General features: G+C 46.0%; 1 protein-coding gene across 1 annotated transcript in view; it reads right to left on the bottom strand.

Moving 5' to 3' along the window:
- LOC116372525 (gremlin-2-like) overlaps positions 1 to 12,669 on the bottom strand; it is a 29,585-nt gene extending 16,916 nt beyond the window's left edge. Inside the window, exon 1 of the mRNA XM_031821344.1 lies at positions 12,129 to 12,669. The gene's annotated coding sequence lies outside the window, so the exon portion shown is untranslated. The remainder of the gene's footprint in view (positions 1 to 12,128) is intronic.
- Positions 12,670 to 24,072: the final 11,403 nt, after the last annotated feature.

Here is a 24,072-nt window from a genome sequence, read left to right as displayed (position 1 = left end):
GCTCTCCTCTCTCCTCTCTCCTCTAGTTCTCCTCTCTCCTCTAGTTCTCCTCTCTCCTCTAGCTCTCCTCTCTCCTCTAGCTCTCCTCTCTCCTCTAGCTCTCCTCTCTCCTCTAGCTCTCCTCTCTCCTCTAGCTCTCCTCTAGCTCTCCTCTCTCCTCTAGCTCTCCTCTAGCTCTCCTCTCTCCTCTAGCTCTCCTCTAGCTCTCCTCTCTCCTCTAGCTCTCCTCTCTCCTCTAGCTCTCCTCTAGCTCTCCTCTCTCCTCTAGCTCTCCTCTCTCCTCTCTCCTCTAGCTCTCCTCTCTCCTCTCTCCTCTAGCTCTCCTCTCTCCTCTCTCCTCTAGCTCTCCTCTCTCCTCTAGCTCTCCTCTAGCTCTCCTCTCTCCTCTAGCTCTCCTCTCTCCTCTAGCTCTCCTCTAGCTCTCCTCTCTCCTCTAGCTCTCCTCTCTCCTCTAGCTCTCCTCTCTCCTCTCTCCTCTAGCTCTCCTCTAGCTCTCCTCTCTCCTCTAGCTCTCCTCTAGCTCTCCTCTCTCCTCTAGCTCTCCTCTAGCTCTCCTCTCTCCTCTAGCTCTCCTCTCTCCTCTAGCTCTCCTCTAGCTCTCCTCTCTCTCCTCTAGCTCTCCTCTCTCTCCTCTAGCTCTCCTCTCTCCTCTAGCTCTCCTCTCTCCTCTAGCTCTCCTCTCTCCTCTAGCTCTCCTCTCTCCTCTCTCTTCTAGCTCTCCTCTCTCCTCTAGCTCTCCTCTCTCCTCTCTCCTCTAGCTCTCCCCTCTCCTCTCTCCTCTAGCTCTCCTCACTCCTCTAGCTCTCCTCTCTCCTCTCTCCTCTAGCTCTCCTCTCTCCTCTCTCCTCTAGCTCTCCTCTCTCCTCTAGCTCTCCTCTCTCCTCTCTCCTCTCTCCTCTCTCCTCTAGCTCTCCTCTCTCCTCTCTCCTCTCTCCTCTAGCTCTCCTCTCTCCTCTCTCCTCTAGCTCTCCTCTAGCTCTCCTCTCTCCTCTAGCTCTCCTCTCTCCTCTCTCCTCTAGCTCTCCTCTCTCCTCTAGCTCTCCTCTCCTCGCTCTCAGATGTTCTGTTTAACTAAAATAATCAAAAGGTTCTAAACATCTGTCAGTAAAGTCAGCCCTTCCCAGTATGAATACATCTGTCAGCCCTTCCCAGTACGAATACATCTGTCAGCCCTTCCCAGTATGAATACATCTTTCAGCCCTTCCCAGTACGAATACATCTGTCAGCCCTTCCCAGTATGAATACATCTGTCAGCCCTTCCCAGTATGAATGCATCTGTCAGCCCTTCCCAGTATGAATGCATCTGTCAGCCCTTCCCAGTATGAATGCATCTGTCAGCCCTTCCCAGTATGAATGCATCTGTCAGCCCTTCCCAGTATGAATGCATCTGTCAGCCCTTCCCAGTATGAATGCATCTGTCAGCCCTTCCCAGTATGAATACATCTGTCAGCCCTTCCCAGTACGAATACATCTGTCAGCCCTTCCCAGTATGAATACATCTGTCAGCCCTTCCCAGTATGAATACATCTGTCAGCCCTTCCCAGTACGAATACATCTGTCAGCCCTTCCCAGTACGAATACATCTGTCAGCCCTTCCCAGTACGAATACATCTGTCAGCCCTTCCCAGTACAAATATATCTGTCAGCCCTTCCCAGTACGAATACATCTGTCAGCCCTTCCCAGTACGAATACATCTGTCAGCCTTTCCCAGTACGAATACATCTGTCAGCCCTTCCCAGTACGAAAACATCTGTCAGCCCTTCCCAGTACGAATACATCTGTCAGCCCTTCCCAGTACGAATACATCTGTCAGCCCTTCCCAGTACGAATACATCTGTCAGCCCTTCCCAGTACGAATACATCTGTCAGCCCTTCCCAGTACGAATACATCTGTCAGCCCTTCCCAGTACGAATACATCTGTCAGCCCTTCCCAGTACAAATATATCTGTCAGCCCTTCCCAGTACAAATATATCTGTCAGCCCTTCCCAGTACGAATACATCTGTCAGCCCTTCCCAGTACGAATACATCTGTCAGCCCTTCCCAGTACGAATACATCTGTCAGCCCTTCCCAGTACGAATACATCTGTCAGCCCTTCCCAGTACGAATACATCTGTCAGCCCTTCCCAGTACGAATACATCTGTCAGCCCTTCCCAGTACGAATACATCTGTCAGCCCTTCCCAGTACGAATACATCTGTCAGCCCTTCCCAGTACGAATACATCTGTCAGCCCTTCCCAGTACGAATACATCTGTCAGCCCTTCCCAGTACGAATACATCTGTCAGCCCTTCCCAGTATGAATACATATGTCAGCCCTTCCCAGTACGAATACATCTGTCAGCCCTTCCCAGTATGAATATCTATCTCAGTTAAGTCAACACTTCCCAGTATGAATGAGAATCTGATCTAGACCTAGAAATAGTTTTCTGAGCCATGTGATTCCAAACCGTTCTATTCCATGTACTGTTAGTAAATTGTCAGGGCAGTTTTCCCTACTGGGCCTGAGTAAGAGGTGTCCAGTGGTGGACCAAGCCTTGGCTGTTGGCAGGGAAGATGAGAAACGAGAGGTGAAGATGCAGCCTGAGCTTGTCTCTGTCTGGCAGGTCTGGAAACTCTGCTCAGTGTTATATGTTAGCCCATCAACTCATATCAGTCTCACTCTGAAACTGATTGTGCTTCAGAGAAATGATGGTGGAGGGAGGGAAGGAGTCCTCGGTGTGATGGAGGGAGGGAAGGAGTCATGATGGAGGGGGGAAGGAGTCATCAGTGGAGTTGTGAGGGAGGGAAGGAGTCCTCAGTGGTGTGATGGAGGGAGGGAAGGTCCTCAGTGGAGTCATGATGGAGGGAGGGAAGGAGTCCTCAGTGGAGTCATGATGGAGGGGGGAAGGAGTCCTCAGTGGAGTCATGATGGAGGGGGGAAGGAGTCCTCAGTGGAGTCATGGAGGGAGTCCTCGGTGGAGTCATGATGGATGGAGGGAGTCCTCGGAGTCATGATGGATGGAGGGAGTCCTTGGTGGATTCATGATGGAGGGAGGGACTTCTCAGTGGAGTCATGATGGAGGGAGGGAGTCATGATGTAGGGAGTCCTCAGTGGAGTCATGATGGAGGGGGTCCTCAGTGGAGTCATGATGGAGGGAGTCCTCAGTGGAGTCATGATGGAGGGAGTCCTCAGTGGAGTCATGATGGAGGGAGTCCTCAGTGGAGTCATGATGGAGGGAGTCCTCAGTGGAGTCATCATGGAGGGAGTCCTCAGTGGAGTCATGATGGAGGGAGTCCTCAGTGGAGTCATCATGGAGGGAGGGAGTCATGATGGAGGGAGTCCTCAGTGGAGTCATGATGGAGGGAGGGAGTCCTCAGTGGAGTCATGATGGAGGGAGGGAGTCATGATGGAGGGAGTCCTCAGTGGAGTCATGATGGAGGGAGGGAAGGAGTCCTTAGTGGAGTCATGATGGAGGGAGGGATTCCTCAGTGGAGTGATGATGGAGGGAGGGAGTCATGATGGAGGGAGTCCTCAGTGGAATAATGATGGAGGGAGGGAAGGAGTCCTTAGTGGAGTCATGGAGGGAGGGAGTCCTCAGTGGAGTTATCATGGAGGGAGGGAGTCATGATGGAGGGAGTCCTCAGTGGAGTCATAATGGAGGGAGGGACTCCTCAGTGGAGTCATCATGGAGGGAGGGAGTCCTCAGCAGAGTCATGATGGAGGGAGAGAGTCCTCAGTGGAGTTATCATGGAGGGAGGGAGTCCTCAGTGGAGTCATCATGGAGGGAGGGAGTCCTCAGTGGAGTCATCATGGAGGGAGGGAGTCATGATGGAGGGATGGAGTCCTCAGTGTAGTCATGGAGGGATGGAGTCCACAGTGGAGTCATGGTGGAGGGAGGGAGTCCTTAGTGTAGTCATGATGGAGGGAGGGAGTCCTCAGTGGAGTCATGATGGAGGGAGGGAGTCCTCAGTGGAGTCATGATGGAGCGAGGGAGTCCTCAGTGGAGTCATGATGGAGGGAGGGAAAAAGGGGGATATGAATATCGTGTCCCTTAGGAAATGACCTCGAGGCCTTCCTATGTCCGCGAACACATCTTCTGTATCAACAAACCAACAAGTCAGGAAGACCTGAAACCTGATGAGGCCTCTATGTCCACTAACACATCTTCTGAGGCCTTCCTATGTCCGCGAACACATCTTCTGTATCAACAAACCAACAAGTCAGGAAGACCTGAAACCTGATGAGGCCTTCCTATGTCCGCAAACACATCTTCTCCATCAACACCAACTAGTCAGGAAGACCTGAAACCTGATGAGGCCTTCCTGTCCACTAACACATCTTCTCCATCAACCCTAACTAGTCAGGAAGATCTGAAACCTGATGAGGCCTTCCTATGTCCACTAACACATCTCTCCATCAACACCAACAAGACCTGAAACCTGATGAGGCCTCTCTATGTCCACTAACACATCTTCTCCATCAACACCAACAAGACCTGAAACCTGATGAGGCCTCTCTATGTCCACTAACACATCTTCTCCATCAACACCAACAAGACCTGAAACCTGATGAGGCCTCTCTATGTGTACTAACACATCTTCTCCATCAACACCAACAAGACCTGAAACCTGATGAGGCCTCTCTATGTCCACTAACACATCTTCTCCATCAACACCAACAAGACCTGAAACCTGATGAGGCCTCTCTATGTCCACTAACACATCTTCCCCATCAACACCAACAACCTGATGAGGCCTCTCTATGCCCACTAACACATCTTCTCCATCAACACCAACAACCTGATGAGGCCTCTCTATGTCCACTAACACATCTTCTCCATCAACACCAACAAGACCTGAAACCTGATGAGGCCTCTCTATGTCCACTAACACATCTTCTCCATCAACACCAACAAGACCTGAAACCTGATGAGGCCTCTCTATGTCCACTAACACATCTTCTCCATCAACACCAACAAGACCTGAAACCTGATGAGGCCTCTCTATGTCCACTAACACATCTTCTCCATCAACACCAATAAGACCTGAAACCTGATGAGGCCTCTCTATGTCCACTAACACATCTTCTCCATCAACACCAACAAGACCTGAAACCTGATGAGGCCTCTCTATGTCCACTAACACATCTTCTCCATCAACACCAACAAGACCTGAAACCTGATGAGGCCTCTCTATGTCCACTAACACATCTTCTCCATCAACACCAACAAGACCTGAAACCTGATGAGGCCTCTCTATGTCCACTAACACATCTTCTCCATCAACACCAATAAGACCTGAAACCTGATGAGGCCTCTCTGTCCACTAACACGTCTTCTCCATCAACACCAACAAGACCTGAAACCTGATGAGGCCTCTCTATGTCCACTAACACATCTTCTCCATCAACACCAACAAGACCTGAAACCTGATGAGGCCTCTCTATGTCCACTAACACATCTTCTCCATCAACACCAACAAGACCTGAAACCTGATGAGGCCTCTCTATGTCCACTAACACGTCTTCTCCATCAACACCAACAAGTCAGGAAGACCTGAAACCTGATGAGGCCTCTCTATGTCCACTAACACATCTTCTCCATCAACACCAACAAGACCTGAAACCTGATGAGGCCTCTCTATGTCCACTAACACATCTTCTCCATCAACACCAACAACCTGATGAGGCCTCTCTATGTCCACTAACACATCTTCTCCATCAACACCAACAACCTGATGAGGCCTCTCTATGTCCACTAACACATCTTCTCCATCAACACCAACAACCTGATGAGGCCTCTCTATGTCCACTAACACATCTTCTCCATCAACACCAACAACCTGATGAGGCCTCTCTATGTCCACTAACACATCTTCTCCATCAACACCAACAAGACCTGAAACCTGATGAGGCCTCTCTATGTCCACTAACACATCTTCTCCATCAACACCAACAACCTAATGAGGCCTCTCTATGTCCACTAACACGTCTTCTGAGGCCTTTGATTTCTAAATGAAGCATGTCTTACATTTACCCAATAAATCCCAGTTCTACTAATTATCCTCATCACGTTCTGCAATCCATTGGCTGAAAACCGCATGACTAATGTGGAGCATTTAAAGGAACACGCTATATGTGGTTCTCTAACACAAAGAACATTGCCTGGGGCTGCTGTGTGGACATTGGCTAGTGCAACCACAATGCACTTTGGACACAGGCACGACCCCTTCCTGCTGCTGGTGATAATTACCACCAGCTGAGAAACAGTCTTTATGTTGCTCCCAGCCCGGCCTACTGTTCAGTTTCAGAAGTGGATTCTCAGCTACTTAGTTCAACCCCACATGTGGTCTTCGTTCCAGGGGCCAGGTCAATAGTAGTGCACTATGTAGGGAAAGAGGTTCTATTGGGGACACATTAACAACATGCCACAGTCTGAGGCCCACTTGGTCAGCCTGAGATGGTTTTGTTCAGAGGTGAAAGGGTGGGCTGCTGTGGTGGGGTGGGGGGGGGGGGGCAGTTAGCCGCTGGGTGTGGCGGTGGTGGGGGTAGGAGCTGCTGGCTGTGGTGGGCGTGGGAGCTGCTGGCTGTGGTGGGGGTAGGAGCTGCTGGCTGTGGTGGGGGTGGGAGCTGCTGGCTGTGGTGGGGGTGGGAGCTGCTGGCTGTGGTGGGGGTGGGAGTTGCTGGCTGTGGTGGGAGTGGGAGCTGCTGCTGCTGTTCGGGCATGGGTTGATGTTGGTCCATTAGAGACAGTTTGTGTGGGATTTCACAGGGTAAATCAGCAAACAGTCCAGGGTTCTGCAAGGCCAGCCAACCACGGTCCGCCAACCACGGTCCGCCAACCACGGTCCGCCAACCACGGTCCGCCAACCACGGTCCGCCAACCACGGTCCACCAACCACAGCCCCAGCACCGATCAGGGGGACCACAGGCCTGACCCAGCAGGGGAAGGCAGTACCAGCTCCCTGCGCTGGGCTGGTCAGACCTGGGGCTGCCCTCCTCAAGGTGCCTCCTCAGAGGTTTATCTCCCTGGATAAACTAACCAACAGCATGGAAAGACAAACACTGTAGCCATGTTGTCTGGAGGTCAAGGTTACAGTAGGTTGGTCCACCTAACAACAACAGAATCCTATTCTGTTATCACTGCTACTATGTTACAGTAGGTTGGTCCACCTAACAACACTGTAGCCATGTCGTCTGGAGGTCAGGGTTACAGTAGGTTGGTCCACCTAACAACACTGTAGCCATGTTGTCTGGAGGTCAAGGTTACAGTAGGTTGGTTCACCTAACAACAACAGAATCCTATTCTGTTATCACTGCTACTAGGTTACAGTAGGTTGGTTCACCTAACAACAACAGAATCCTATTCTGTTATCACTGCTACTAGGTTACAGTAGGTTGGTTCACCTAACAGAATCCTATTCTGTTATCACTGCTACTAGGTTACAGTAGGTTGGTTCACCTAACAACAACAGAATCCTATTCTGTTATCACTGCTACTAGGTTACAGTAGGTTGGTTCACCTAACAACAACAGAATCCTATTCTGTTATCACTGCTACTAGGTTACAGTAGGTTGGTTCACCTAACAACAACAGAATCCTATTCTGTTATCACTGCTACTAGGTTACAGTAGGTTGGTTCACCTAACAACAACAGAATCCTATTCTGTTATCACTGCTACTAGGTTACAGTAGGTTGGTTCACCTAACAACAACAGAATCCTATTCTGTTATCACTGCTACTAGGTTACAGTAGGTTGGTTCACCTAACAGAATCCTATTCTGTTATCACTGCTACTAGGTTACAGTAGGTTGGTTCACCTAACAACAACAGAATCCTATTCTGTTATCACTGCTACTAGGTTACAGTAGGTTGGTTCACCTAACAACAACAGAATCCTATTCTGTTATCACTGCTACTAGGTTACAGTAGGTTGGTTCACCTAACAACAACAGAATCCTATTCTGTTATCACTCCTACTAGGTTACAGTAGGTTGGTTCACCTAACAACAACAGAATCCTATTCTGTTATCACTGCTACTAGGTTACAGTAGGTTGGTTCACCTAACAACAACAGAATCCTATTCTGTTATCACTGCTACTAGGTTACAGTAGGTTGGTTCACCTAACAGAATCCTATTCTGTTATCACTGCTACTAGGTTACAGTAGGTTGGTTCACCTAACAACAACAGAATCCTATTCTGTTATCACTGCTACTAGGTTACAGTAGGTTGGTTCACCTAACAACAACATAATCATATTCTGTTATCACTGTTACTAGGTTACAGTAGGTTGGTTCACCTAACAACAACAGAATCCTATTCTGTTATCACTGCTACTAGGTTACAGTAGGTTGGTTCACCTAACAACAACAGAATCCTATTCTGTTATCACTGCTACTAGGTTACAGTAGGTTGGTTCACCTAACAACAACAGAATCCTATTCTGTTATCACTGCTACTAGGTTACAGTAGGTTGGTTCACCTAACAACAACAGAATCATATTCTGTTATCACTGCTACTAGGTTACAGTAGGTTGGTTCACCTAACAACAACAGAATCCTATTCTGTTATCACTGCTACTAGGTTACAGTAGGTTGGTTCACCTAACAGAATCCTATTCTGTTATCACTGCTACTAGGTTACAGTAGGTTGGTTCACCTAACAACAACAGAATCCTATTCTGTTATCACTGCTACTAGGTTACAGTAGGTTGGTTCACCTAACAACAACATAATCATATTCTGTTATCACTGTTACTAGGTTACAGTAGGTTGGTTCACCTAACAACAACAGAATCCTATTCTGTTATCACTGCTACTAGGTTACAGTAGGTTGGTTCACCTAACAACAACAGAATCCTATTCTGTTATCACTGCTACTAGGTTACAGTAGGTTGGTTCACCTAACAACAACAGAATCCTATTCTGTTATCACTGCTACTAGGTTACAGTAGGTTGGTTCACCTAACAACAACAGAATCCTATTCTGTTATCACTGCTACTAGGTTACAGTAGGTTGGTTCACCTAACAACAACAGAATCCTATTCTGTTATCACTGCTACTAGGTTACAGTAGGTTGGTTCACCTAACAACAACAGAATCCTATTCTGTTATCACTGCTACTAGGTTACAGTAGGTTGGTTCACCTAACAACAACAGAATCCTATTCTGTTATCACTGCTACTAGGTTACAGTAGGTTGGTTCACCTAACAACAACAGAATCCTATTCTGTTATCACTGCTACTAGGTTACAGTAGGTTGGTTCACCTAACAACAACAGAATCCTATTCTGTTATCACTGCTACTGTACCACTGTTCTCAGTCTGAAGCCAATAAGCTGTCTGAGATCATGATGGAGGGAGGGAGTCCTCAGTAGAGTAATGATGGAGGGAGGGAGTCCTTAGTGGAGTGATGATGGAGGGAGGGAGTCCTCAGTGGAGTCATCATGGAGGGAGGGTGTCATTATTATCCCAGCCTCTAGTCTCCCCCTCCCAGCCTCTAGTCTCCCCCTCCCAGCTTCTAGGCTCCCCCTCCCAGCCTCTAGGCTCCCCCTCAGCCTCTAGTCTCCCCCCTCCCAGCCTCTAGTTTCCCCCCTCCCAGCCTCTAGTTTCCTGAGGTCCTGAGGTGTACTACATAACTACATAATTATAGCTACATAATCATACTAGGTCCTGAGGTGTACTACATAACTACATAACTATAGCTACATAATCATACTAGGTCCTAAGGTGTACTACATAACTATAGCTACATAATCATACTAGGCCCTGGGGTGTACTACATAACTATAGCTACATAATCATACTAGATCCTGAGGTGTACTACATAACTACAGCTGCATAATCATAACGGTCTTTATGTTGTGGTGTCTCTCTTCTGCCATTCTGTTGTTGTCTTCGGTCTGTTTTGTTGTGGTGTCTCTCTTCTGCCATGCTATGTTGTTGTCTTCGGTCTGTCTTTATGTTGTGGTGTCTCTCTTCTGCCTTGCTATGTTGTTGTGTTCGGTCTGTCTTTAAGTTGTGGTGTCTCTCTTATGCCATGCTAGGTTGTTGTCTTCGGTCTGTCTTTATGTTGTGGTGTCTCTCTATGTTGTTGTCTTCGGTCTGTCTTTATGTTGTGGTGTCTCTATGTTGTTGTTTTAGGTCTGTCTTTGTTGTGGTGTCTCTCTTCTGCCATGCTGTTGTTGTCTTAGGTCTGTCTTTATGTTGTGGTGTCTCTCTTCTGCCTTGCTATGTTGTTGTCTTCGGTCTGTCTATGTTGTGGTGTCTCTCTTCTGCCTTGCTATGTTGTTGTCTTCGGTCTGTCTATGTTGTGGTGTCTCTCTTCTGCCTTGCTATGTTGTTGTCTTCGGTCTGTCTTTATGTTGTGTTGTGGTGTCTCTCTTCTGCCTTGCTATGTTGTTGTCTTCGGTCTGTCTTCATGTTGTGGTGTCTCTCTTCTGCCTTGCTATGTTGTTGTCTTCGGTCTGTCTATGTTGTGGTGTCTCTCTTCTGCCTTGCTATGTTGTTGTCTTCGGTCTGTCTATGTTGTGGTGTCTCTCTTCTGCCTTGCTATGTTGTTGTCTTCGGTCTGTCTTTATGTTGTGGTGTCTCTCTTCTGCCTTGCTATGTTGTTGTCTTAGGTCTGTCTATGTTGTGGTGTCTCTCTTCTGCCTTGCTATGTTGTTGTCTTAGGTCTGTCTTTATGTTGTGGTGTCTCTCTATGTTGTTGTCTTAGGTCTGTCTTTATGTTGTGGTGTCTCTCTATGTTGTTGTCTTCGGTCTGTCTTTGTTGTGGTGTCTCTCTTCTGCCATGCTGTTGTTGTCTTAGGTCTGTCTTTATGTTGTGGTGTCTCTCTTCTGCCTTGCTATGTTGTTGTCTTCGGTCTGTCTTTATGTTGTGTTGTGGTGTCTCTCTTCTGCCTTGCTATGTTGTTGTCTTCGGTCTGTCTTCATGTTGTGGTGTCTCTCTTCTGCCTTGCTATGTTGTTGTCTTCGGTCTGTCTATGTTGTGGTGTCTCTCTTCTGCCTTGCTATGTTGTTGTCTTCGGTCTGTCTATGTTGTGGTGTCTCTCTTCTGCCTTGCTATGTTGTTGTCTTCGGTCTGTCTTTATGTTGTGGTGTCTCTCTTCTGCCTTGCTATGTTTTTGTCTTCGGTCTGTCTTTATGTTGTGGTGTCTCTCTTCTGCCTTGCTATGTTGTTGTCTTCGGTCTGTCTTTATATTTTATCAGTTTTGAAAACAAAAAAAGTGGTCTCTTGGAACGGGACAAGGTACATTAAGCCTCCTACACATTAAATTGTAATGAATGATTTAACTAAATATTTCCAGCACCTTTTAATAACCTAAGTCTATCTTTAGTTCTCAAACACAATCACAATCTAGGCCCTGTTGATACCTCATATCTCAGAGATAATGCTTTGCATTACCCCTTGGAAAAAAACACTTACATTTACTCAACTTGACATTGGCTCAACTTACCCCAAGGCAAACATTTACACTCTATTAGCCTACACACTTTAATATTAGATTTAGGACCTCATATTGAAGCTAATAGAGGCCCCAACTGATGTTTATAACAACGTTAAAATGATCTACTTTGGTTTAGATACAAGCATAATAAAACCTCTAACACAATAAAATAATTTGACTTGGTGAAAATCTGTTGTTTTGGACCTAACTTGCTGGTCACTTTTTCCATGTGGTTTCATCCTTCAGACTCCATGAACTGATGACCTCTTCCTACATATTAGGTCACATGATTAATTTTGTGTACGGTTTCCTAGAAACAAGGGTGGTTCAAACTTCACCCACTCTCCCCTACTGCTACTCTATTGATTATTAATTAAAATGTCCCTTAACACATCAATCATTTAATAAATTATGTGTGAATTGTGATGAGGGCAAGTTCTCTCATTTCAGTGATGTAAATAAATGAAAGTCACTAGATAAGTCATCTTTAAGGGGTACTGGAGTACAACATCACAGCTGATCATATTAACACCAGAGATTATGTTAACGTCTTACCTTATATGTCTGTACCATTTACAGTAAACTGTGCCCAGAGCTTGTCTACGTGAGGATGATTGAGATAAGGACATTGGTACTCTATTCTCAGTGTGGTTCTGTCTCTAATGATAGAATGTGTCAGGTCAGTTTTACCTCTTGTTTCAGGTGTCCAAAGCGTCCTCTCTCTCTCTCTCTCTCTCTGTGTCCCGGTCTGTCTCTGCGTTAGGGTTAGGTAAGTATTCCAGTAGAGACAGAGGTCAGGGGTTGAGGTGGTCTATTCGTTGGTCACTCATTGGTTGGCTCCTATGTTTTGGTGGTCAGTTTGAAGGTTTTTCAGCTCTTCTGTCAGGTCATGGTTTCTATGCTGAGCTTTTTTTGGGTGGTTTGTTTGCTGGTCTCTACCCTGGTCAGTCCGTGACTCTCTTCGGGGTCCTGGTGAGGTAGCTGTATGGATGCCCATGGACAGCCTGAGTTCCTGTGGTTAGGGTCTCTCTCTCGCTGTGTCTCTGTGTTCTGGCTCCTCTCCATCTCCCACATGTGGATATTATCACCCAGCAGACTTTCTATTGGCTTTCATCACTAAACAAGTCTCGCCCTCTCCCTCTCTAACACGCTCTCTCCCTCGCCTTCTCCCTCCCTAACACTCTCTCTCCCTCCCTAACACACTCTCTCCCTCACCCTCTCCCTCCCTAACACACTCTCCCTCCCTAACACTCTCTCTCTGTAGACTGCCCCCCCCCCCTCTTTCTCCCCTTCTCACCCTCATTGCATTGTTAATTCAATCCAACCAGCCCCGTTGACAAAGCGCACGCGCACACACACACACACACACACACACACACACACACACACACACACACACACACACACACACACACACACACACACACACACACACACACACACACACACACACACACACACACACACACACACACACACTGCAACACTTTCCCAGTGTCTCCTGATGTGGTTGGCCCCCTGCTTGCTACCCGGCAGGGAGGAAGAGAGGTAGAGAAAGAATGAAAGAGAGAGAGAGAGACCAAGAGGGAGAGTTACAGCAGGGACTTATTTTAACACCACAGATGGAGTTTAACCACTTAAAACAGCCTTTAAGTGTCTGAAGGTTTAAGGCTCAGTGGGAAGTCATTTTGACACGCGAAATATCACTACTGAAGTGATCTGGACGTCATGTCTCCAACCAGACAACTCCAACCAGTCAAGGCGAAATACCACTACTGAAGTGATCTGGACGTCATGTCTCCAACCCGACAACTCCAACCATCAAGGTGAAATACCACTACTGAAGTGATCTGGACGTCATGTCTCCAACCAGACAACTCCAACCAGTCAAGGTGAAATACCACTACTGAAGTGATCTGGACGTCATGTCTCCAACCCGACAACTCCAACCATCAAGGTGAAATACCACTACTGAAGTGATCTGGACGTCATGTCTCCAACCAGACAACTCCAACCAGTCAAGGTGAAATACCACTACTGAAGTGATCTGGACGTCATGTCTCCAACCAGACAACTCCAACCATCAAGGTGAAATACCACTACTGAAGTGATCTGGACGTCATGTCTCCAACCAGACAACTCCAACCGTCAAGGTGAAATACCACTACTGAAGTGATCTGGACGTCATGTCTCCAACCAGACAACTCCAACCAGTCAAGGTGAAATACCACTACTGAAGTGATCTGGACGTCATGTCTCCAACCAGACAACTCCAACCAGTCAAGGTGAAATACCACTACTGAAGTGATCTGGACGTCATGTCTCCAACCAGACAACTCCAACCGTCAAGGTGAAATACCACTACTGAAGTGATCTGGACGTCATGTCTCCAACCAGACAACTCCAACCAGTCAAGGTGAAATACCACTACTGAAGTGATCTGGACGTCATGTCTCCAACCAGACAACTCCAACCGTCAAGGTGAAATACCACTACTGAAGTGATCTGGACGTTATGTCTCCAACCAGACAACTCCAACCAGTCAAGGTGAAATACCACTACTGAAGTGATCTGGACGTCATGTCTCCAACCAGACAACTCCAACCATGCTGTATGTTCTTCAACAACAGTCAGTCAAGGTGAAATACCACTACTGAAGTGATCTGGACGTCATGTCTCCAACCCGACAACTCCAACCAGTCAAGGTGAAATACCACTACTGAAGTGATCTGGACGTCATGTCTCCAACCAGACAACTCCAACCGTCAAGGTGAAATACCACTACTGAAGTGATCTGGACGTCATGTCTCCAACCAGACAACTCCAACCGTCAAGGTGAAATACCACTACTGAAGTGATCTGGACGTCATGTCTCCAACCAGACAACTCCAACCGTCAAGGTGAAATACCACTACTGAAGTGATCTGGACGTCATGTCTCCAAACAGACAACTCCAACCATGCTGTATGTTCTTCAACAACAGTCAGTCAAGGTGAAATACCACTACTGAAGTGATCTGGACGTCATGTCTCCAACCAGACAACTCCAACCAGTCAAGGTGAAATACCACTACTGAAGTGATCTGGACGTCATGTCTCCAACCAGACAACTCCAACCAGTCAAGGTGAAATACCACTACTGAAGTGATCTGGACGTCATGTCTCCAACCAGACAACTCCAACCATGCTGTATGTTCTTCAACAACAGTCAGTCAAGGTGAAATACCACTACTGAAGTGATCTGGACGTCATGTCTCCAACCAGACAACTCCAACCATGCTGTATGTTCTTCAACAACAGTCAGTCAAGGTGAAATACCACTACTGAAGTGATCTGGACGTCATGTCTCCAACCCGACAACTCCAACCATGCTGTATGTTCTTCAACAACAGTCAGTCAAGGTGATGGAGTTGTGTTGCTCCTTGGTTAATAGTAAGTGAACACAGCAGTGTTTTTTCACAGTACTTTCCATAGTAGTCTACACGTCACCAGCAATTAACATCACCCATGGATCATACACTTACTGTTTAATGTTTATAATCTATTAAACAAGATCAGTATCGTTCTCATGCATTCAAATAATGAGATGGATTGTCAAAGCTCTGTGTAGTTAAACTCCTAGACTACAGTGACGCTACAGTGGCAGAACAAAATAGTGTCTGGTTCCATCTATTGGCCATAGATGGAATTTCACTCCTTTATATTCTTCAATACCAGCCTGCAGCTCAGGGGTGTCAAACTCATTTCCCCCCTGGGCCGCATTCGGTCTTCACCAAGGTCAAATACAATTAGATTATTTTACCATCAAAATTAGTATGAAATGGTCCTTTTATCCTTTTATTTATTACAAGTAAAACTAAATGCTCTTCAACCGATCACTGCCTGCACCTGCCTGTACAGCATCACTACTCTGGACGGCTCTGACTTAGAATACGTGGACAACTACAAATACCTAGGTGTCTGGTAGGACTGTAAACTCTCCTTCTGGTGTAACCTCTATTGGTGTGACCTCTAAGCTCTTGGTGTGATCTCTAACCTCTTGGTGTAACCTCTCGGTGTACCCTCTAACCTCTTGGTGTAACCTCTTGGTGTAACTTCTTGGTGTACCCTCTAACCTCTTGGTGTAACTTCTTGGTGTACCCTCTAACCTCTTGGTGTACCCTCTAACCTCTTGGTGTACCCTCTAACCTCTCGGTGTACCCTCTAACCTCTCGGTGTACCCTCTAACCTCTTGGTGTAATCTCTTGGTGTACCCTCTAACCTCTTGGTGTAACCTCTAACCTCTTGGTGTACCCTCTAACCTCTTGGTGTACCCTCTAACCTCTCGGTGTACCCTCTAACCTCTTGGTGTAATCTCTTGGTGTAACCTCTAACCTCTTGGTGTACCCTCTAACCTCTTGGTGTACCCTCTAACCTCTCGGTGTAACCTCTAACCTCTCGGTGTACCCTCTAACCTCTTGGTGTAATCTCTCGGTGTAACCTCTAACCTCTTGGTGTACCCTCTAATCTCTCGGTGTACCCTCTAACCTCTCGGTGTACCCTCTAACCTCTTGGTGTAATCTCTTGGTGTAACCTCTAACCTCTTGGTGTACCCTCTAACCTCTTGGTGTACCCTCTAACCTCTCGGTGTAACCTCTAACCTCTCGGTGTACCCTCTAACCTCTTGGTGTAATCTCTCGGTGTAACCTCTAACCTCTTGGTGTACCCTCTAATCTCTCGGTGTACCCTCTAACCTCTCGGTGTACCCTCTAACCTCTTGGTGTAATCTCTTGGTGTAACCTCTAACCTCTTGGTGTACCCTCTAACCCCTCGGTGTAACCTCTAACCTCTCGGTGTACCCTCTAACCTCTTGGTGTAATCTCTCGGTATAACCTCTAACCTCTCGGTGTACCCTCTAACCTCTTGGTGTAATCTCTCGGTGTAACCTCTAACCTCTCGGTGTACCCTCTAACCTCTTGGTGTAATCTCTTGGTGTAACCTCTAACCTCTTGGTGTACCCTCTAACCCCTCGGTGTAACCTCTAACCTCTCGGTGTACCCTCTAACCTCTTGGTGTAATCTCTCGGTATAACCTCTAACCTCTCGGTGTACCCTCTAACCTCTTGGTGTAATCTCTCGGTGTAACCTCTAACCTCTCGGTGTAACCTCTAACCTCTCGGTGTACCCTCTAACCTCTTGGTGTAATCTCTCGGTGTAATCTCTAACCTCTTGGTGTACCCTCTAACCTCTTGGTCTGAAGACTATCTGTGTTGCTACTTCAACATCCCTCTGCTCCTGTACATTATTGTGTTCAATGTTATCAGTGGAGACTTTATTAGAGCCCTGTACGTGAGTTCAGGGTGATAACTAGTCTTATGGAACAAGGCGTGTGTGTCAGTAGGCTTAAAATATACTTTCGTCCCCAAGAGATTCCTTCCATCGTTCCCCTGCATCCCAAATACCTGTGTTAAGAAATTCGCTATATTTTGTCTTTGTAGGTTAAACTTAACCGTGATGGAAGGATGATGCCACTGGGTGGCACCAAAACCTAAAGATATCATCTACGTACTGGATGTAAAGGGAGGGTAGCTTCCTGCGCTTGGTAAAGACGGTATGCTCCCAATCGGCTATGTCGTGGCATATGCAGGAGGAAACGTCTTACCCATCGCAGTACCCGAAACCTGCTAAATAGTGTTTGGAATCAATCTCTAAATCATTGTGTGTTAACTGCAGCTCAAGGAGAGGGAGGACATCATCTGGTTTATTTGGGCTGTTTTACATTTCTGTATCTGCTTTCAGGTATAACTGAGTGTCAGGGTTTTGTAGATAACACATCTAAATCAATAGAGAAAAGCATTGGTACTCTATTCTCAGTGTGGTTCTGTCTCTAAGGATAGAATGTGTCAGGTCAGTTTTACCTCTTGTTTCAGGTGTCCAAAGCGTCCTCTCTCTCTCTCTCTCTCTCTGTGTCCCGGTATGTCTCTGCGTTAGGGTTAGGGAAGTATTCCAGTAGAGACAGAGGTCAGGGGTTGAGGTGGTCTATTCGTTGGTCACTCATTGGTTGGCTCCTCTGTTTTGGTGGTCAGTTTGAAGGTTTTTCAGCTCTTGCAGACTCAGTTGTCCTGAGTCTGCACAACTCTGCCAGGACCTAGGATCAAGAGAGACGCTCAAGTGTTTTAGTACTATATCTCTTGACACAATGATGAAAATAATCATGGCCTCTAAACCTTCAAGCTGCATACTGGACCCTATTCCAACTAAACTACTGAAAGAGCTGCTTCCTGTGCTTGGCCCTCCTATGTTGAACATAATAAACGGCTCTCTATCCACTGGATGTGTACCAAACTCACTAAAAGTGGCAGTAATAAAGCCTCTCTTGAAAAAGCCAAACCTTGACCCAGAAAATATAAAAAACTATCGGCCTATATCGAATCTTCCATTCCTCTCAAAAATTTTAGAGAAGGCTGTTGCGCAGCAACTCACTGCCTTCCTGAAGACAAACAATGTATACGAAATGCTTCAGTCTGGTTTTAGACCCCATCATAGCACTGAGACGGCACTTGTGAAGGTGGTAAATGACATTTTAATGGCATCGGACCGAGGCTCTGCATCTGTCCTCGTGCTCCTAGACCTTAGTGCTGCTTTTGATACCATCGATCACCACATTCTTTTGGAGAGATTGGAAACCCAAATTGGTCTACACGGACATGTTCTGGCCTGGTTTAGATCTTATCTGTCGGAAAGATATCAGTTTGTCTCTGTGAATGGTTTGTCCTCTGACAAATCAACTGTAAATTTCGGTGTTCCTCAAGGTTCCGTTTTAGGACCACTATTGTTTTCACTATATATTTTACCTCTTGGGGATGTTATTCGAAAACATAATGTAAACTTTCACTGCTATGCGGATGACACACAGCTGTACATTTCAATGAAACATGGTGAAGCCCCAAAATTGCCCTCGCTAGAAGCATGTGTTTCAGACATAAGGAAGTGGATGGCTGCAAACTTTCTACTATTAAACTCGGACAAAACAGAGATGCTTGTTCTAGGTCCCAAGAAACAAAGAGATCTTCTGTTGAATCTGACAATTAATCTTAATGGTTGTACAGTCGTCTCAAATAAAACTGTGAAGGACCTCGGCGTTACTCTGGACCCTGATCTCTCTTTTGAAGAACATATCAAGACCATTTCGAGGACAGCTTTTTTCCATCTACGTAACATTGCAAAAATCAGAAACTTTCTGTCCAAAAATGATGCAGAAAAATTAATCCATGCTTTTGTCACTTCTAGGTTAGACTACTGCAATGCTCTATTTTCCGGCTACCCGGATAAAGCACTAAATAAACTTCAGTTAGTGCTAAATACGGCTGCTAGAATCCTGACTAGAACCAAAAAATTTGATCATATTACTCCAGTGCTAGCCTCTCTACACTGGCTTCCTGTCAAAGCAAGGGCTGATTTCAAGGTTTTACTGCTAACCTACAAAGCATTACATGGGCTTGCTCCTACCTATCTCTCTGATTTGGTCCTGCCGTACATACCTATACGTACGCTACGGTCACAAGACGCAGGCCTCCTAATTGTCCCTAGAATTTCTAAGCAAACAGCTGGAGGCAGGGCTTTCTCCTATAGAGCTCCATTTTTATGGAACGGTCTGCCTACCCATGTCAGAGACGCAAACTCGGTCTCAACCTTTAAGTCTTTACTGAAGACTCATCTCTTCAGTGGGTCATATGATTGAGTGTAGTCTGGCCCAGGAGTGGGAAGGTGAACGGAAAGGCTCTGGAGCAACGAACCGCCCTTGCTGTCTCTGCCTGGCCGGTTCCCCTCTTTCCACTGGGATTCTCTGCCTCTAACCCTATTACAGGGGCTGAGTCACTGGCTTGCTGGGGCTCTCTCATGCTGTCCCTGGAGGGGGTGCGTCACCTGAGTGGGTTGATTCACTGTTGTGGTCATCCTGTCTGGGTTGGCGCCCCCCCCCCCTTGGGTTGTGCCGTGGCGGAGATCTTTGTGGGCTATACTCAGCCTTGTCTCAGGATGGTAAGTTGGTGGTTGAAGATATCCCTCTAGTGGTGTGGGGGCTGTGCTTTGGCAAAGTGGGTGGGGTTATATCCTTCCTGTTTGGCCCTGTCCGGGGGTGTCCTCGGATGGGGCCACAGTGTCTCCTGACCCCTCCTGTCTCAGCCTCCAGTATTTATGCTGCAGTAGTTTATGTGTCGGGGGGCTGGGGTCAGTTTGTTATATCTGGAGTACTTCTCCTGTCCTATTCGGTGTCCTGTGTGAATCTAAGTGTGCGTTCTCTAATTCTCTCCTTCTCTCTTTCTTTCTCTCTCTCGGAGGACCTGAGCCCTAGGACCATGCCCCAGGACTACCTGACATGATGACTCCTTGCTGTCCCCAGTCCACCTGGCCATGCTGCTGTTCCAGTTTCAACTGACCTGAGCCCTAGGACCATGCCCCAGGACTACCTGACATGATGACTCCTTGCTGTCCCCAGTCTACCTGGCCATGCTGCTGCTCCAGTTTCAACTTCCACCTGACTGTGCTGCTGCTCTAGTTTCAACTGTTCTGCCTTATTATTATTCGACCATGCTGGTCATTTATGAACATTGAACATCTTGACCATGTTCTGTTATAATCTCCACCCGGCACAGCCAGAAGAGGACTGGCCACCCCACATAGCCTGGTTCCTCTCTAGGTTTCTTCCTAGGTATTGGCCTTTCTAGGGAGTTTTTCCTAGCCACTGTGCTTCTCCACCTGCATTGCTTGCTGTTTGGGGTTTTAGGCTGGGTTTCTGTACAGCACTTTGAGATATCAGCTGATGTACGAAGGGCTATATAAATAAATTTGATTTGATTTGATTTGATTCTGTCAGAGAAAAGCATTGCTCCAGGGGGTAACTCTAAATCTATGAATCTTTTTTTTACAAACTCATAGGTGTCTTTGATATCAAATCAAATCAAATCAAATTGATTTATATAGCCCTTCGTACATCAGCTGATATCTCAAAGTGCTGTACAGAAACCCAGCCTAAAACCCCAAACAGCAAGCAATGCAGGTGTAGGAGCACGATATAACTTGGATGTCTCTGAGAAAGGGGATTTTTAATGGAGTCAATATACTTTGCCACATTGCAAGACTCACTGCCACAATCTGAAACGATTGGTCGACCGGCGGGAACCTCATACGGAACCGTCTATGTACTAGGAACCTTGTGTATTTTATTTAACAGATGGAATTTTCTGGCTCTCGGCGGGTCAGAACCATACAAATAGTAGCTTTGTTTTCGAGATGTACTTTTCCTTCTACAATTCCCCTTATAATTTCATCAGTCCTTCTCTGGGTTTCCAGCTGTAAGGAACGTGGTAAAGGCATAGTGTGCCTGGTGGGGTTCAGTTATCTGTTGGGTTTGGTCCAAAATAACCATTTGTATCTGCTGGTTTGATATCTATATCCTGGTTGTTTCTGTCGTTGTTCTACAGTCAGATTGTCATTATTCACTGTTCTAGAAGAGATACTAGAAAGAGCTTGTATCCCATCCAATAAGGTTTTGTATCAGTTAGAAAGAGCTTCTATCCCATCCAAAAAGGTTTTGTATCAGTTAGAAAGAGCTTGTATCCCATCCAATAAGGTTTTGTATCAGTTAGAAAGAGCTTGTATCCCATCCAATAAGGTTTTGTATCGGTTACAAAGAGTTTGTATCGGTTTGGAAACCGAGTCCAATTCAGGTTCTCATTTAGATAGTTTGATGAACGGTAATGGTGTTGAGTCTATCGTAATGCCCGTACAGATTCCTGTAATCTAAATGTCCGAGACCAGATAGAGGATATTGGACTGTGTGGAGGCAGCCTGACCCGTAGTTGAATTGCTTTAGTCAGGACTCCAGCGGTCTTAACAGGCCAGTGGACCGGAGCGTTAGGACCCACCTGGAACAGGACTCCAGCATGTCGCAGGAGCTCATCCACACCAGTCAACACCATGCGATGGTGTCTTTGGTCTGTTCATCAGCGTCTGCTGTTTAAATCAACAAACGATCACAAAAGTGGATCAGACACCAACAGATCTACGCATGGGGAAAGACCTTCACAACCAAAAGCTGTCACTCTTCACATAATCCAGGGTGATATCACTCTCCACATAATCCAGGGTGATATCACTTTCACATAATCCAGAGTGATATCACTTTCACATAATCCAGGGTGATATCCCTCTCCACATAATCCAGGGTGATATCACTCTCCACATAATCTAGGGTGATATCACTCTCCACATAATCCAGAGTGATATCACTCTCCACATAATCCAGAGTGATATCACTCTCCACATAATCCAGGGTGATATCCCTCTCCACATAACCCAGGGTGATATCCCTCTCCACATAACCCAGGGTGATATCACTCTCCACATAATCCAGGGTGATATCACTCTTCACATAATCCAGGGTGATATCACTCTCCACATAATCCAGGGTGATATCACTTCACATAATCCAGAGTGATATCACTCTTCACATAATCCAGAGTGATATCACTCTTCACATAATCCAGAGTGATATCACTCTTCACATAATCCAGGGTGATATCACTTCACATAATCCAGAGTGATATCACTCTTCACATAATCCAGGGTGATATCCCTATCCACATAATCCAGGGTGATATCCCTCTTCGCATAATCCAGGGTGATATCACTCTTCACATAATCCAGGGTGATATCACTCCACATAATCCAGAGTGATATCCCTCTCCACAATCCAGGGTGATATCACTCTTCACATAATCCAGGTATGGTTTTTTGTTTATATTCTGAAGAGAGAACTGATTTGAGATCATCTCGGTCCGGTACCAGAGGACCAACTGTCAAGAGGGACATTTACAGAAATATTGGTAACACTTGATTGTATTTCATAACCAACACATTCATGGGTTATTAATGTGTTAAAACGTCTACATAGGTACCCTTGAAATAAAATGTTCCAGAAATATGAGTTGTGTAAAACCGGTAACGGTTTGTAGCTGTAATACATCCAATCAGTGAGTGGAAAACATTTAAATATTTAAATATGATAGAAAAATAAACCAATGAGACATTTGGGGCTCGATTCAATCCGTAGTGCTTAAGACCTGCGCTAGAGCGCAATATAAATTTAAAGACAATGTTCCCATGTTCACAGAGACGCTATTCATGGTAAATACTGCATAACACTTAGTGTGTTGAGAAATCTGTTATTCATGGTAAATACTGCATAACACTTAGTGTGTTGAGAAATCTGTTATTCATGGTAAATACTGCATAACACTTAGTGTGTTGAGAAATCTGTTATTCATGGTAAATACTGCATAACATTTAGTGTGTTGAGAAATCTGCTATTCATGGTAAATACTGCATAACACTTAGTGTGTTGAGAAATCTGTTATTCATGGTAAATACTGCATAACATTTAGTGTGTTGAGAAATCTGTTATTCATGGTAAATACTGCATAACACTTAGTGTGTTGAGAAATCTGTTATTCATGGTAAATACTGCATAACATTTAGTGTGTTGAGAAATCTGTTATTCATGGTAAATACTGCATAACATTTAGTGTGTTGAGAAATCTGTTATTCATGGTAAATACTGCATAACACTTAGTGTGTTGAGAAATCTGTTATTCATGGTAAATACTGCATAACACTTAGTGTGTTGAGAAATCTGTTATTCATGGTAAATACTGCATAACACTTAGTGTGTTGAGAAATCTGTTATGAATGTATTGTAATGTTATAAAAAATGAGAGTAGCTGCTGCCTTGGCAGGAACTAATGGGGATCCATAATAAACCCCAGGAAGAGTAACTGCTGCCTTGGCAGGAACTAATGGGGATCCATAATAAACCCCAGGAAGAGTAGCTGCTGCCTTGGCAGCAACTAATGGGGATCTATAATAAACCCCAGGAAGAGTAGCTGCTGCCTTGGCAGGAACTAATGGGGATCCATAATAAACCCCAGGAAGAGTAACTGCTGCCTTGGCAGGAACTAATGGGGATCCATAATAAACCCCAGGAAGAGTAACTGCTGCCTTGGCAGGAACTAATGGGGATCCATAATAAACCCCAGGAAGAGTAGCTGCTGCCTTGGCAGCAACTAATGGGGATCTATAATAAACCCCAGGAAGAGTAGCTGTTGCCTTGGCAGGAACTAATGAGGATCCATAATAAACCCCAGGAACAGTAGCTGCTGCCTTGGCAGGAACTAATGGGGATCCATAATAAACCCCAGGAAGAGTAACTGCTGCCTTGGCAGGAACTAATAGGGATCCATAATAAACCCCAGGAAGAGTAACTGCTGCCTTGGCAGGAACTAATGGGGATCCATAATAAACCCCAGGAAGAGTAACTGCTGCCTTGGCAGGAACTAATGGGGATCCATAATAAACCCCAGGAAGAGTAGCTGTTGCCTTGGCAGGAACTAATGGGGATCCATAATAAACCCCAGGAAGAGTAACTGCTGCCTTGGCAGGAACTAATGGGGATCCATAATAAACCCCAGGAAGAGTAACTGCTACCTTGGCAGGAACTAATGGGGATCCATAATAAACCCCAGGAAGAGTAACTGCTGCCTTGGCAGGAACTAATGGGGATCCATAATAAACCCCAGGAAGAGTAACTGCTGCCTTGGC

This window comes from Oncorhynchus kisutch, unplaced genomic scaffold, assembly GCF_002021735.2.
Source record: "Oncorhynchus kisutch isolate 150728-3 unplaced genomic scaffold, Okis_V2 scaffold3962, whole genome shotgun sequence".
NCBI lineage: Eukaryota > Metazoa > Chordata > Actinopteri > Salmoniformes > Salmonidae > Oncorhynchus > Oncorhynchus kisutch.
Note: the sequence above shows the minus strand (reverse complement) of the source record. Positions and strands in the feature narration are given on the sequence as shown.